This window comes from Bradysia coprophila (genome assembly GCF_014529535.1).
Source record: "Bradysia coprophila strain Holo2 chromosome X unlocalized genomic scaffold, BU_Bcop_v1 contig_473, whole genome shotgun sequence".
Taxonomy (NCBI): domain Eukaryota; kingdom Metazoa; phylum Arthropoda; class Insecta; order Diptera; family Sciaridae; genus Bradysia; species Bradysia coprophila.
Window position 1 is genome coordinate 420561 of NW_023503340.1, and position 14438 is coordinate 434998.

The window sequence follows — 14438 nt, forward strand, 5'->3', positions numbered from 1 at the left end:
GGACACTACTGATAATGAGGTTTGTTGCATTTTATTCCTACTTTTGACCCTTAGCCTCGCGAACTTCCTAAGCATGTTACACCCTATCCTCTCCTTGAAACTCATTATTGATCGGCTAATGCAGTTGAAGTGAGAATTATACTCAATTTTGGTTATCTTTTAATTGTGAAAATATTCACTTTGACTGTCATAGGTGGTATCTTCGATAGTGATTTTGATTTAATATCGGAATTTGGGAAGCGACAACAAAATTTTCGTATTGTCGAAACGTCTATTCGTGTAAAGACCCTTTACTATGCTGTTGCATGTAATGAGGCTATTACATGTATAGGCAATAACCTTTACATCACTCGCATAGTAAAAAACGTTATATATACTACACACGGGAAATAAAGTTATATCTCGTATCACGATGAGTAAAAGTACCTCGGGCTGCCGCCCTCAGATACTTTTTCTCATCTAATTACGAGATATCACTTTCCTTCCCTTGTATAGTAATGTACTATTACTGTGCAACTTCACTCTCTTTATCCTTAAATCTTTCCATTAAAACTATCTCTAAACTATACCTCCCATTAAAATTGCTAAAAGAAATTTTGAAAGCCCAGCACGAAATACACTTTCTTTATGTATGTATAAAGGGCCATTCTACATCTAAAATATATGGGATGCCTAAAATACACCCAGCACATAACCAATCATCAAATCACACGTATTTTATCCGAGATATCGACAAAAATTGCTACGTTCATTGCACGGTCGAATAGTCGGGCTCACGCTTACTCTGTTGACTCTAACTTCCGATCCGCTGATCCGATTTTTACAAACTTTCTTTTCTTAAAAGGTTTTGTCAGCAGCTTTTATTAACTTCTTAGCTACATATATTTCACATAGCTTTAGGCGATAAACCGTTACCGGGGCCGAAAATAGCACTTCTTCTACCTTATCTCAGGAGTGAGTCGACCGAACTTAGCCTGTCTTTTGAACGGCACAAAAAAATTCAATTTGGATACGTTTTACTCGAGTTATCGTGAAGACAGACAGACGGACATGATTTTTTTTTGCTGATTTGGCATGTATATGCAACCACACTTAGGGACTTAGGGACAACACGACGTGTAACAAATGTAAGAGTAAACGCATAAGACTCTCGTACTTCGTATGGGTCTAATAAACACATTCAGCAGTAAAATGAATTTCTCCTATACCGAATCATATCGCTACTCATTTTGGCGCTTTCTGTGAATGACGCATAGGAAGTCCTTATTCATTGTATGTGCTCATTTCTTATCTTTTCAGATATTCAGGTCAGACGATCCGATAGTGAATGCGTGTCGACCAATTCTGCTCAAACTAGCGTTCGGCTGGATAAAATTTAACTCAAACAAAACATGCAAACCGTGTCCAGGCTTCGTGTATCCGCCAGATCCGGATGGACACGCACGGGCGCAGATGATAACATCAAATGGTTACGTGGCTAATGCAAAAAATCTATTCTTTGAATATCGACAAAATGTGCCGTACAATGAGAAAGAGAAAGCTCAAGTGACGAAGCTGAAACTGTTCAACAAAAAGTTCGGGCTTAACTACGAATAATTATTGTTCAGATGATTTTTGTAATTTTCATTTCTATTATAAATCGTTTGGTTTCTGAAGTACGAACACAAAATTTTTCTAGACACTTATTAGGAGAGAGAAGTTGCATATGCGACTATGATATGCAATAATAGGAGTGAAATATCTCAGTTTCGAATTAGTGTAAAAACCTTAATTATGTACTGACATCATACCCAGTTACACCTATCGGACGGTCATTCACAAATTAAGTGCATGGTTTTCTGCGGAGTAAAATGTTGCGGACGGACAATAATATACCGTTTGTAACATGTCGCATACGAAGCTCACGATATGGTCAAAGCATTCTGTCCGTCCGTCTGTGTTTATACGACTGAATCGGATCCATAATGAAAAATTCTTTTCTCAACTCAGTGACAAAATGACAAACCTTCGCTGGATTTTTTTGAGAAAAACGTTGTATACAACTCGGCGATAAATGATTTTTTAGGCACACATCAGCATTTATCACTCGGTTGCATAAATTACTATTATTTATCCCTGAAAGGTGGTTACAATAGGAATCTTCGGAGATATTTTCAGCAAATTCGATCGATCCGATGCCGAGGTAGCTGAGGAAGAGTGCTACTTAGAAGGCTGGCTTCGAGCAAGTTTGTTGTAGAATTTGATTAAGCTTATTTAATTCAGTTAATCAGTAGAACGGGTTTTCTATGCATGTATTTCATACTGGATTTCGCATTACATTAAATTTTATTTTTTACGTTACTTTTACGAAAGCAATAACAAAACTGTAAGTCATGTTTCACAGTAGTTTTTCAAACGTAGTATGGCAACGTGCATAATATAGCCACGAACCCATTAAGGTCACTAACTAACTAAGGTCATGGACTTACTGGGTCGTTAGAGACCTAGTCGAGCTATAAAATACCCCCGCTCGTAGGTTTACAAAATACTTACCAAATGTAAATTACACGCATGCAAAAGATTTACACAGCGTTCACTTCGGAGAAATGTGCCCATCGAAAAAAAACTCAATGTGTGCAAAAACACAAAGTTATTCTGTTGAATATGTTCTTTAGTAAAATCAGGTTTTCTGGCTCACATTATGATTTATCGATCATCGATCATGCTGCACTCAATTTATTTTTGGTTCCCCCAGCCTAACAAAGGGAAATTTTCTTTTCAATACCTAATGGACAAAATTGTAGTTTAGGAAACAAGCACGAATGTTGGACTGAAGGACCTTTTTCGGGTTTTTCGTATTTATTCTTATGGGATCGATGGGGGACAAATCAACAAGAATTACAACAGGAAATGAGCCTGTGATGTCCACGCCCCTTTCACCCTTCTTTTGTTAGTTGTTCGTTACAATACATGTAGACGTGTTAAATGTTTATGTAGTTCCTACAAGGAAAACGAAGTGAGTAAGAAAATTGTTGTTGTAATGCATTTTTCCTGATTTTCCAGATTTACCACCCTTAATCGATCCCATTCGCGCTTCCATTCGTGCTTGTCCCATAAACTATACTTTACTATAAACTATAAGACTATACTCACATCATTGTCGTCGAAGAGGTAATACAAGTAATTCTTCATCAAGCTCTCCTGAAACGGATAAAATGGAAATGGACAATCATAATACAGTGTAATTTCGATATTTTTATAACAGGATGATCGTGTTCAATCTCTACAGAGAAGGTACGGTTCTAATGTCTTAGCGAAAATTAAAGCGGAAAACGTTTTTTTTTAAACGGTTAGTCATAAATGTGAAAAAAAATGTTTATTTAACCAGCCAGTGAGGGCCTTACGGTCTTCAAAACCTTTCAAACGAAAAACGTTTATGAAAATCGGACGTAATTTACCCGCAATATCGGCAAAAAACAGCACGGTAGACGGACTTTTTTTTGCTGAATTGTCATCTCTTGGCAACCACACACTAGGTTTCCCCTTACTCAAGGAACGTAAGAGTAAACGCATAAGACACTTTAACGTAATACTTACTTCGTTTAATACAGCGTTTAAGCGGTTCTCATCAAAGGTCACAACTGTCGGTATAGCAACACCCATGACTTGTGTGACTTTGTGAATTTCTCCTGTAACCTAACGAACAAAACATTTGTTCCATGTTTCTCATTTTACATATTTTAAGGATTTTCATTTCAAATAAATTTCAATACTTACATTCGCACTCTCAACAATAGAATTTAGTTTTGTAAATAATTCTTTGCCAGTTTTTGAATCAGATTTAGAGAGGATGTTTGCATCAAAAGTTGAAACGATTAAGTTAATGTGTGATCGTTTAAAGTTGATGGATGTTCATCCGGCCTTGTGTATTTTCAGAAAGTCTTTAGGTAGCTGCAGGTTTAATTATTTGTTGCGTACGTCTAGGGCATTTATGTTGCGTGATCATTTGAGGACTGTTGATGAGATTTTTCGTTCAACACTCGAAGCTATCGCGAATGTTAGGATATCGGATTTTTCTTGGGATCAGGCTTCTCTTCCTTTAGTTTTCGGCGGGTTAGGTATTCGGAAAGTTGAAGATCTAGCAGTACCAGCCTATTTGTCATCTGTGTATTCTTCATCTGATTTGTCAAATGAACTTTTAAAGAATTTTAATATTCATATAATTAACGATAACATTTTAGGATTAATTGAACAGGTTCCTAGAGATTTTATTCCAGAGAATGATGAAAATAAAAAGGTGCAAAAAAATTGGGATACCCCGATGATTAGGAGTAAGTTTTGCGAGATGTTTGAATCTAGTGAACCTATTACACGTGCCAGATTACTTGCGTCATCTACTAAAGAATCTTCAAAGTGGCTGCAGGTGGTCCCATCGAGTAAATTAGGTTTGCTATTAGATAACAACGCCGCGAGAATTGCTGTTGGTCTTCGTATAGGTTCCCAATTATGCGAAGAGTATAAATGTATCTGTGGTAAAATGGTAAAAAAGAACGGTTTGCACGGTTTGTCTTGTAATATGACTGGAGCAATAACACCTAGACATGACGATGTTAATGGAATATTTTCTCATGCATTTTCTTCTGCAGGAGTACCAACTATATTGCAACCACCAGGTATTTCTAGAAGTGACGGTAAAAGAGTTGACGGTATGACCATAATTCCGTGGAGTCATGGAAAGTCTCTTTTATGGGATGTGACAATACGTGATACGTTGGCTCCTTCATACATAAATGAATCTTCTAAGAAATCAGGGTCAATCGCAGAAAAGGCAGAAAGATTGAAGCATAACCATTATATAGATCTAAAAGAAAATTATTTATTCACTCCTATTGCTTTCGAATCGCTAGGTTGCATGGGCCCAGAAACGAAAAAATTTGTCTACAAATTGGGGTCATTAATGAAAGCAGCTTCAGGAGAACCGCGCTCCACCGATTACTTATTACAGAAAATTTCAATCGCTATTCAAAGAGGAAATGCGGCATGCATTCTAGGAACATTAGGGAGAAGTAGAGTAGATGATTTTTATTTATTGTAATATTTATTTGTTGATGAAAAGATCGTTTTTTTACTGACTGCGCCTTTGTGAGCAGTCTTTTTTTTCGCTTGTTTAAATAAATAAATGGATTCTTTGATATTTTCAAGTTTTTTTCTGTTATTACGCTTTTTAGCGTCCATGGTTATGCAGAAATTATTGATGACGCGTGACGGTTTGTGACGTTTCGCCTCCATAATGTGATCGCAGGTTTGATCACATGAAGTGTCATTTGAGCATGTAATATGCAAGGTAGATATATGGGCGGAGGTAACGCCATACAGAACCGAATCAGATGTGCAGTGGCACGAATGTTTGCTATAACTGCCATCTCTCCACTTCTTCAAAAACACGAATTTGGATAGAAATCTGGGCCATCTGTTTTGTGATAGGCACAAAATTTTGTGAAACACAAGTAAGTCATAGTCAACCATTTTAAAAAAAGGTGTCATTAGCATCGAACTATTGTGTTACGCCGCGCGTCTGAATGGCATTACCTCCGCCCATATTTGCCTTGGCGGAAATTTACCTTGGTAATATGTCTTTCGGTTAGTACACAATTGAGAACACAATATTCTTCAAATTTGCATAAAAAGTGCACAAAAATTTGTTGCGCCGAACCTAAAACACATTTCCACTGTGATTGCAACATCATTCCGCGTAATCCTGCCGAATTTCAATTAGGTCGAGACACTACATTTGGATGTATTGACCGTTGATTGTGACAAACGCAAGGGCAACTATATAACGCTAATGAAAAATTCCTGTGAAAATGACAAACTCACTGAACTGGTAATTTCATATCCAAATGTTATAGGTTTCTTACATCGTAAAGTCGAAAACGAACGAGCGCATCCACAGAAGCAAACATAACCGCAACTTGAAAAAAATTTGATCGTTGAAACTTCAAAGTGAGGTTGTGTTTCCTTCTCTGTAGATGACGATTGACATTTTGAACGACCTTGGAAGAAACCTATATCGGGACGATCTTAGTAGTAAGTCTTCGTTTTGGATATGCCAAGCTTTAGACGTTTTTAGCCTTTTTAAAGTATGAATGGATTTTTTGAAGGTTTTTTTGAACACTTAGAAATGTAAAATAGTTATTTATACAACCGATGTGTATTGTCACACTCCGCCTACGGCCTTGAGTGACAATCTACATATCTAGTGCCTAAAAAAGATTTTTTCGCAACAAGTGACGAAAAGTTGTCTCCTTTGCCTTTATTGCGAAAAACGTTGTATACAACTCGATGATAAATGCTTTTTAGTGCCTCGAGTGACAATCTACACATCTAGTGCCTAAAATAGCATCTATACCTCGGTTCTATAAATAACTATATCATCGAGTTGTATACAACGTTTTTCGCAATAAAGGCAGAGGAAAGTCCTACTTTTCGTCACTTGTTTCGAAAATAGTGTGTTACATTGGGTGCTGCGGAGGTAGATCATTAATCGGGAACAATTTGTGAACATCGCTTTTAATACTGTTATTTTGACAAGACAACTTACATGTCGCTTGCGGCACTTCGTGAAAATTTATAAGTGACTTGCGGTATTTTGCTATAACTTATAAGTGACTTGCGGTACTTTATAGCTTATATGTCACTTGCAGTACTTTGCGATAGCTTATAAGGGACTTGCGGTACTTTGCGATAACTTTTAAGTGACTCTCAATACTTTGCAATAATTTAGAAATGACTTGCGGTACTCTGCGATAAGTTATAAGTGACTTGTGGTACTTTGCAATAACTTATAAGTGACTTGAGGTAATTTGCGATAACTCATAAGTGACTTGCGGTACTTTGCGATAATTTATAAGTGACCTGTTCGTTTTAGCACATCGCTTTTAAAACTGTTATTTTGACACGACAATTTATAATTGACTTGCGGTACTTCGCGATAACTTATAATATAAGTGACTTGCGGTACTTTGCGATAACTTATATGTCACTTGCGGTACTTTGCTCTAACTTATATGTCTCTTGAGGTACTTTGCGATAACTTATAAGTGACTTGCGGTACTTTGCGATAACTTATAAGTGACTTGCGGTACTCTGCGATAACTTATATGTTACTTGCGATACTTTGCGATAAATTATATATAAGTGACTTGCGGTACTTTGCGACAACTTATATGTCACTTGTGGTACTTAACAATAACTTGTAATCAACTTGCTGTACGTTTCAATAACTTATATGTTACTTGCGTTACTTTACGACAACTTATATGTCACTTGCGGTACTTTGCGATAACTTATAAGTGACTTGCGGTACTCTGCGGTAACTTACAAGTAACTTGCGGTACTTTTCAATAACTTGTATGTCACTTGCGGTACTCTGCGACAACTTATATGTCACTTGTGGTACTTAACGATAACTTAGAAGCAACTTGCTATACTTTACAATAATTTAGAAATGACTTGCGGTACTCTGCGGTAACTTACAAGTGACTTGCGGTACTTTTCAATAACTTATATGTTACTTGCGTTACTTTGCGACAACTTATATGTCACTTGCGGTACTCTGCGATAGCTTATATGTCACTTGCGGTACTTTGCGATAACTTATAAGTTACTTGCAATACTTTGCTATAATTTAGAAATGACTTGCGGTACTATGCGATAAGTTATAAGTGACTGGAGGTATTTTGCAATAACTTTAAAGTGACTTGCAATACTTTGTGATAATTTAGAAATGACTTACGATAACTTATATGTCACTTGCGTTACTTTGCGACAACTTATATGTCTTTTGCTGTACTTTGCAATAACTTATAAGTGACTTGCGGTACTTTGCAATAACTTTAAAGTGACTTGCAATACTTTGTGATAATTTAGAAATGACTTACGGTACTTGACGATAACTTATAATCAACTTGCGGTACTTTGCAATAACTTATATGTCACTTGCGTTACTTTGCGATAGCTTATATGTCACTTGCGATACTTCACGATGACTTATAAATTACTTGCGGTACTTTGCGATAACTTTTAAGTGACTTGCAATACTTTGTTATAATTTAGAAATGACTTGCGGTACTCTGCGATAAGTTATAACTTATAATCAACTTGCTGTACTTTGCGATAACTTATAAGTGACTTGCGATACTCTGCGGTAACTTACAAGTAACTTGCGGTACTTTTCAATAACTTGTATGTCACTTGCGATACTCTGCGATAACTTATAAGTAACTTGCGGTACTTTTCAATAACTTGTATGTCACTTGCGGTAATCTGCGGTAACTTACAAGTAACTTGCGGTAGTTTTCAATAACTTGTATGTCACTTGCGGTACTCTGCGACAACTTATATGTCACTTGTGGTACTTAACGATAACTTAGAAGCAACTTGCTTTACTTTGCAATAATTTTTTTGTTAATCCTAAATTTGTACCTGTACATGACACAAATTCCACCCATGGAGTGGCTTCTATTCTTAACAAAAATTACCCTACTCTATTTATCCAGAACAATGGAAACTGGCCTGATTCAGGAAATTTAGAAATGACTTGCGGTACTCTGCGGTAACTTACAAGTGACTTGCGGTACTTTTCAATAACTTATATGTTACTTGCGTTACTTTGCGACAACTTATATGTCACTTGCGGTACTCTGCGATAAATTATATGTCACTTGCGGTACTCTGCGATAACTTATATGTCACTTGCGGTACTTTGCGATAACTTTTAAGTGACTTGCAATACTTTGTTATAATTTAGAAATGACTTGCGGTACTCTGCGATAAGTTATAACTTATAATCAACTTGCTGTACTTTGCGATAACTTATAAGTGACTTGCAATACTTTGCTATAATTTAGAAATGACTTGCGGTACTATGCGATAAGTTATAAGTGACTGGAGGTATTTTGCGATAACTTATATGTCACTTGCGTTACTTTGCGACAACTTATATGTCTTTTGCTGTACTTTGCGATAACTTATAAGTGACTTGCGGTACTTTGCAATAACTTTAAAGTGACTTGCAATACTTTGGAATAATTTAGAAATGACTTACGGTACTTGACGATAACTTATAATCAACTTGCGGTACTTTGCAATAACTTATATGTCACTTGCGTTACTTTGCGATAGCTTATATGTCACTTGCGATACTTCACGATGACTTATAAATTACTTGCGGTACTTTGCGATAACTTTTAAGTGACTTGCAATACTTTGTTATAATTTAGAAATGACTTGCGGTACTCTGCGATAAGTTATAACTTATAATCAACTTGCTGTACTTTGCGATAACTTATAAGTGACTTGCGGTACTTTGAGATAACTTATAAGTGACTTGCGATACTCTGCGGTAACTTACAAGTAACTTGCGGTACTTTTCAATAACTTGTATGTCACTTGCGGTACTCTGCGATAACTTATAAGTGACTTGCGGTAATCTGCGGTAACTTACAAGTAACTTGCGGTAGTTTTCAATAACTTGTATGTCACTTGCGGTACTGTGCGACAACTTATATGTCACTTGTGGTACTTAACGATAACTTAGAAGCAACTTGCTTTACTTTGCAATAATTTTTTTGTTAATCCTAAATTTGTACCTGTACATGACACAAATTCCACCCATGGAGTGGCTTCTATTCTTAACAAAAATTACCCTACTCTATTTATCCAGAACAATGGAAACTGGCCTGATTCAGGAAATTTAGAAATGACTTGCGGTACTCTGCGGTAACTTACAAGTGACTTGGGTTACTTTTCAATAATTTATATGTTACTTTCGTTACTTTGCGACAACTTATATGTCACTTGCGGTACTCTGCGATAACTTATATGTCACTTGCGGTACTTTGCGATAACTTTTAAGTTACTTGCAATACTTTGTTATAATTTAGAAATGACTTGCGGTACTCTGCGATAAGTTATAAGTGACTGGATGTACTTTGCGATAACTTATATTTTACTTGCGTTACTTTGCGACAACTTATATGTCACTTGCGGTACTTTGCGATAACTTATAAGTGACTTGCGGTACTCTGCGGTAACTTACAAGTAACTTGCGGTACTTTTCAATAACTTGTATGTCACTTGCGGTACTCTGCGATAACTTATAAGTGACTTGCGGTACTCTGCGGTAACTTACAAGTAACTTGCGGTAGTTTTCAATAACTCGTATGTCATTTGCGGTACTCTGCGACAACTTATATGTCACTTGTGGTACTTAACGATAACCTAGAAGCAACTTACGTTACTTTGAGATAACTTATATGTTACTTGCGGTACTTCGCGATAACTTATAAGTGACTTGCTGTACTTTGCGATAACTTATAAGTTACTTGCAATACTTTGCGATAATTTAGAAATGACTTGCGGTACTCTGCGATAAGTTATAAGTGACTTTCGGTACTTTGCTCTAACTTATAAGTGACTTGCTGTACCTTGTGCTAGTTTATGTCACTTGCGGTACTTTGCGATAACTTATATGTGGCTATTGTGAGACTACGGGACTACGATTAAAAACGAAAAAACTAAGTCTTAAAGTTCTTGTTATTTTAAATCATATAACACACATTGGAAGTCCTCAAACTGTGGTGAAATTACTAAATTAACATATTTTGTTTTGTTTCTTTTAAAAAGTTCCTAAATTCATAATTTGGAAAACTTTGGTTGATGTAACCAATTTTTTGACGATTAATTCAGAAAAGTTCTTTCATCTCATTAGTTTCAACAAACATTTTGCTATACGAAACCACTGTATGCATATTATGCATCACTTACATTTCAGTTTCGACCGTTCTTTTACTTACTCAGGGTAGGCATGTTCGATAATTCATTCGATTGATAAAATATCGATTATTTCCCTGGAATCGATTATCGATATTTTCAGAAAATCAATATCAATCGAATGTTTTATCGATAATCGATAAATATCGCCTGATATTCGGTACATAACGACTGATAATCGGCAAATATAGACTGATAATTCGATTTTCAGTGGATATTTGTTGATTATCAGTCGATATTTATCATTCGATTGATATAGTAAGTATAGTTAAGAACTTTACGGTCCTAAACAATTTTTCAACAGGTAATGATCACCTAATGGTTCGTGCAAGAGTCACGTTAAATACCAGATTTCAAAGATCACAACTAGTTCAAAGAAGTGAAAGGATTGACGTACAACGGCTTTACACACAAAATGAAGAATTTGCTACGAAAATGACTGCCGAATTAAATAGATAACGTCAACAATCAATGTGAAACATTGGACGAATTGAATACCAAAATCGTCGATACAATAATGGGTTTCATGAAATCCAAATGCAAATCCGTCCAAGGGAAAGAATCAAAACTCAGCAGAAAAACATTAGACCTGATCGCAAGCAGAGCAGAGTTGGTAAAAAATGGAGGACGAGATTCGGTGGAATACCGGAACTTGTCTAAAAGTATGAACAAAGCAAGGAGATCAGATGAAAGAAAATATAATGTCCAATTGGCTCAAAACATAATTGAAGCTAACTGCAATATGAAAGTCCTACGGAGAAAAATGACAAACGCCAAAAAAGAAATCTTCAAATTACGAGACAAAACAGGAACGATCCAAACGGATCGAAATGCGATATTAAACATTGCAACAGAATTTTATGAGAATTTGTTTTCTTCAGCAAGACAGAGTCCAACGGAAGAAACCGAATACATACCAATAATAAGAAACGTGGGATCGGAGGATATGCCCGACATAACTGTTGATGAAGTCAAGGCCGCAGTAGCCGAGATGAAAAACAAAAAGTCTCCCGGAGAAGATGGTGTTCCAGTGGAAGCCATTAAACTGGGTGGAGACTCCTTATTAAAGGCAATCACGGCTTTGTTTAATCAATGTCTCCAATGGGAAGAAGTACCAGAAGCCTGGGAAAATGCGGTAATTACATTGCTGCATAAAAAAGGAGACATAACAAAGCTGGAAAATTACCGGCCCATAAGCCTATTGTCAAGACTCTACAAGTTGTTTATGAAAATCATTACGAAGAAGAACACTTACAAGTTCGACTTCTACCAACCTGTTGAACAAGCTGCTTTCAGATCTGGTTTCAGCACAAACGACCATTTGCAGGTGATGAGAACGCTTATTGAGAAGTGTCGTGAATACTACATCGACATAGTCTTGCTATTCATAGACTTCGAAAAAGCTTTCGATTCAGTGGAAACATTGTCGATATTGGACGCATTAGACGAATGTAGAGTAGACTCAAGGTACTCCAACACAATTCGATATGTGTACAAAAATGCTACTTCATGTATAAAGCACGGAGAAATTCAGAATCGGCCGAGGTGTAAGGCAGGGTGACACTATTTCACCGAAATTATTCACGGCGATTCTGCAGAGTGTTTTTAGGAAGTTAAACTGGAGTAAAATGGGAATAAAGATAAATGGAGAGTACCTGAGCAATCTCCGCATCGCTGATGACATTGTACCGATAGCAGCGAATCTAGGTCAGGCTCAGCTTATGCTACAACAATGGATTCGACAACAAACCAGGGTCGTTGATGTCATGGAAAGAATAGCATCTCTGAAATGGAGCTGTGCGGGACATATTGCAAGAAGGACAGACGAACGTTGGACCAAAATGATCATGAACTGGCGACCATATAAAAGACGAGCTATAGGTAGACCACCAGAGAGATGGACAAACGGAATTAAGAATATTGCAGGTACAAACTGGCAGCAAATGGCAATGGATCGTACGAAATGGAAAGAAGTTGGAGAGACCTACATCCAGCAGTGGATAGAAACAGGCTGAAAAAGAAGAAGAAGAAGAAGATGCCTAACACAGGGAAATTATCAATTCTGGGCGCCGATTCTCGAAACATGCGTAACTTGACAGTTCTTATGGGATATTATACATCCAACTGTCAAATTACGAATTCTTAGTTTAACGAATGTCACGAAAATCTACGTCCTGATGTATAAACTTTAGACTTTTATGAGTGGGCAAACAGTTCAAAATTTGTCCATCGTAGAAAAGCTAACCCACAGCTCGCTACCCAAGAATAAAATGCCAAAGCCTATTAGATAGCTCACCTACTTAGCTTACAAAAATAGTCGACACACTCATTACTGGACCATAGTGAAAATGCAAACAATGTCAAGAAATTTTCGTGAGCTGACTGTTGCAACTGTGCTGATTGATCGACTCCAATGCTCAAACTGGAACTGCATTTTAGGTTATTATTCATCGAGTTAAAATCAAATGTTCATCAAATTTTCGAATATTTTACACCCATCGTCAGTCACTGTAATGCCTTTCGTGTGGAATAAGAAAAACGACCAAAAACTGTTTAACGGATCGACAATCGATATAGCTCCGTATACATTTGTGCAGTTTTTTTTAGAGAAAAACAAAGCAATTATGAATATAATTACATTGCATGCATGTAACTGCAGCTTATAACTTCATTAAAAATGTATTTTTGATGTAAAATGTTTTAAAAAATAATAAGAAAATCATGATTCTGCACTTACATATTGAAATAATTTCAGAGAATTCTCTTTGGGTTTAGTACCCACATTATTATTGATATCTGATGTATTGCTTTCCGTTTCGTCCTTACACAGTGCTAAAGTCATGTATGCATATTCTTGTTCCCTTGACTGTACGTCACGGGTCTTACAACAGAAAATACAACCCATTTATAACAAAAATATAGTTTGATGAAGAATGGACTACCTGAGGTTAGGTTCCACGATAGATTATATTGGTCTAACGATCTAGCTGCTGTTGCTAAATTAATTTTTGTATCTATTTCAATAGAATTTTTCTTCTAATTTGATTTTCACTTGGTTACAAAAACGAATAAAAAGAAGAAGAAAATTAACGAGTGTGAAGCTTGCGGTCAGAGCGAAGCGATTGAAACTAAATAGAATGAAATTATTAATGAGAAATGAAGACCGTTATAATAGTTCTTTTTCTATATTTATGTGGCTATCAAAATTATATTTGATTGAATCAATAAATCATTAACATTACAAAAGCTCAGACAGTCAAGGAATCGGACCCACGCAACAGGTCGGACCTAGTGTATAAGACATTATAATACGAAATGCTTTTGCGATAATGATATTGTTCTTCTTGGCTCATTAGGTTATTATTCCTCCTATAGTATAATTGCTATAATTATATGCGAAATTCAATGCAAAGAATTGAAAATTGTAGACTCAGATGGTTCAGATTTTTACGCACGTAGTTTGTTAAAATACGCTACAATGATTCAATGTGGATTTTCACATTGTTTTGTATTCAGCGCTCGCTATAGGCCGAGTTGTAACATGTCTCAAAATACTATGCGCGAATTCTTTACATTCCATGTGGTTCATTTTCCCATAGTGAGCTGACGTAAATCTATACTTGGGT

The 14438-nt window shown here is 36.3% G+C and overlaps 1 long non-coding RNA gene across 1 annotated transcript; it reads left to right on the plus strand.

Moving 5' to 3' along the window:
- The first annotated feature begins 291 nt into the window (after window positions 1–291).
- Window positions 292–13483, plus strand: LOC119070148. Its single transcript, XR_005086468.1, has 3 exons — window positions 292–510; window positions 3599–3600; window positions 13472–13483. It is a non-coding gene; the product is annotated as an uncharacterized LOC119070148 (long non-coding RNA).
- The last annotated feature ends 955 nt before the right edge of the window (window positions 13484–14438 follow it).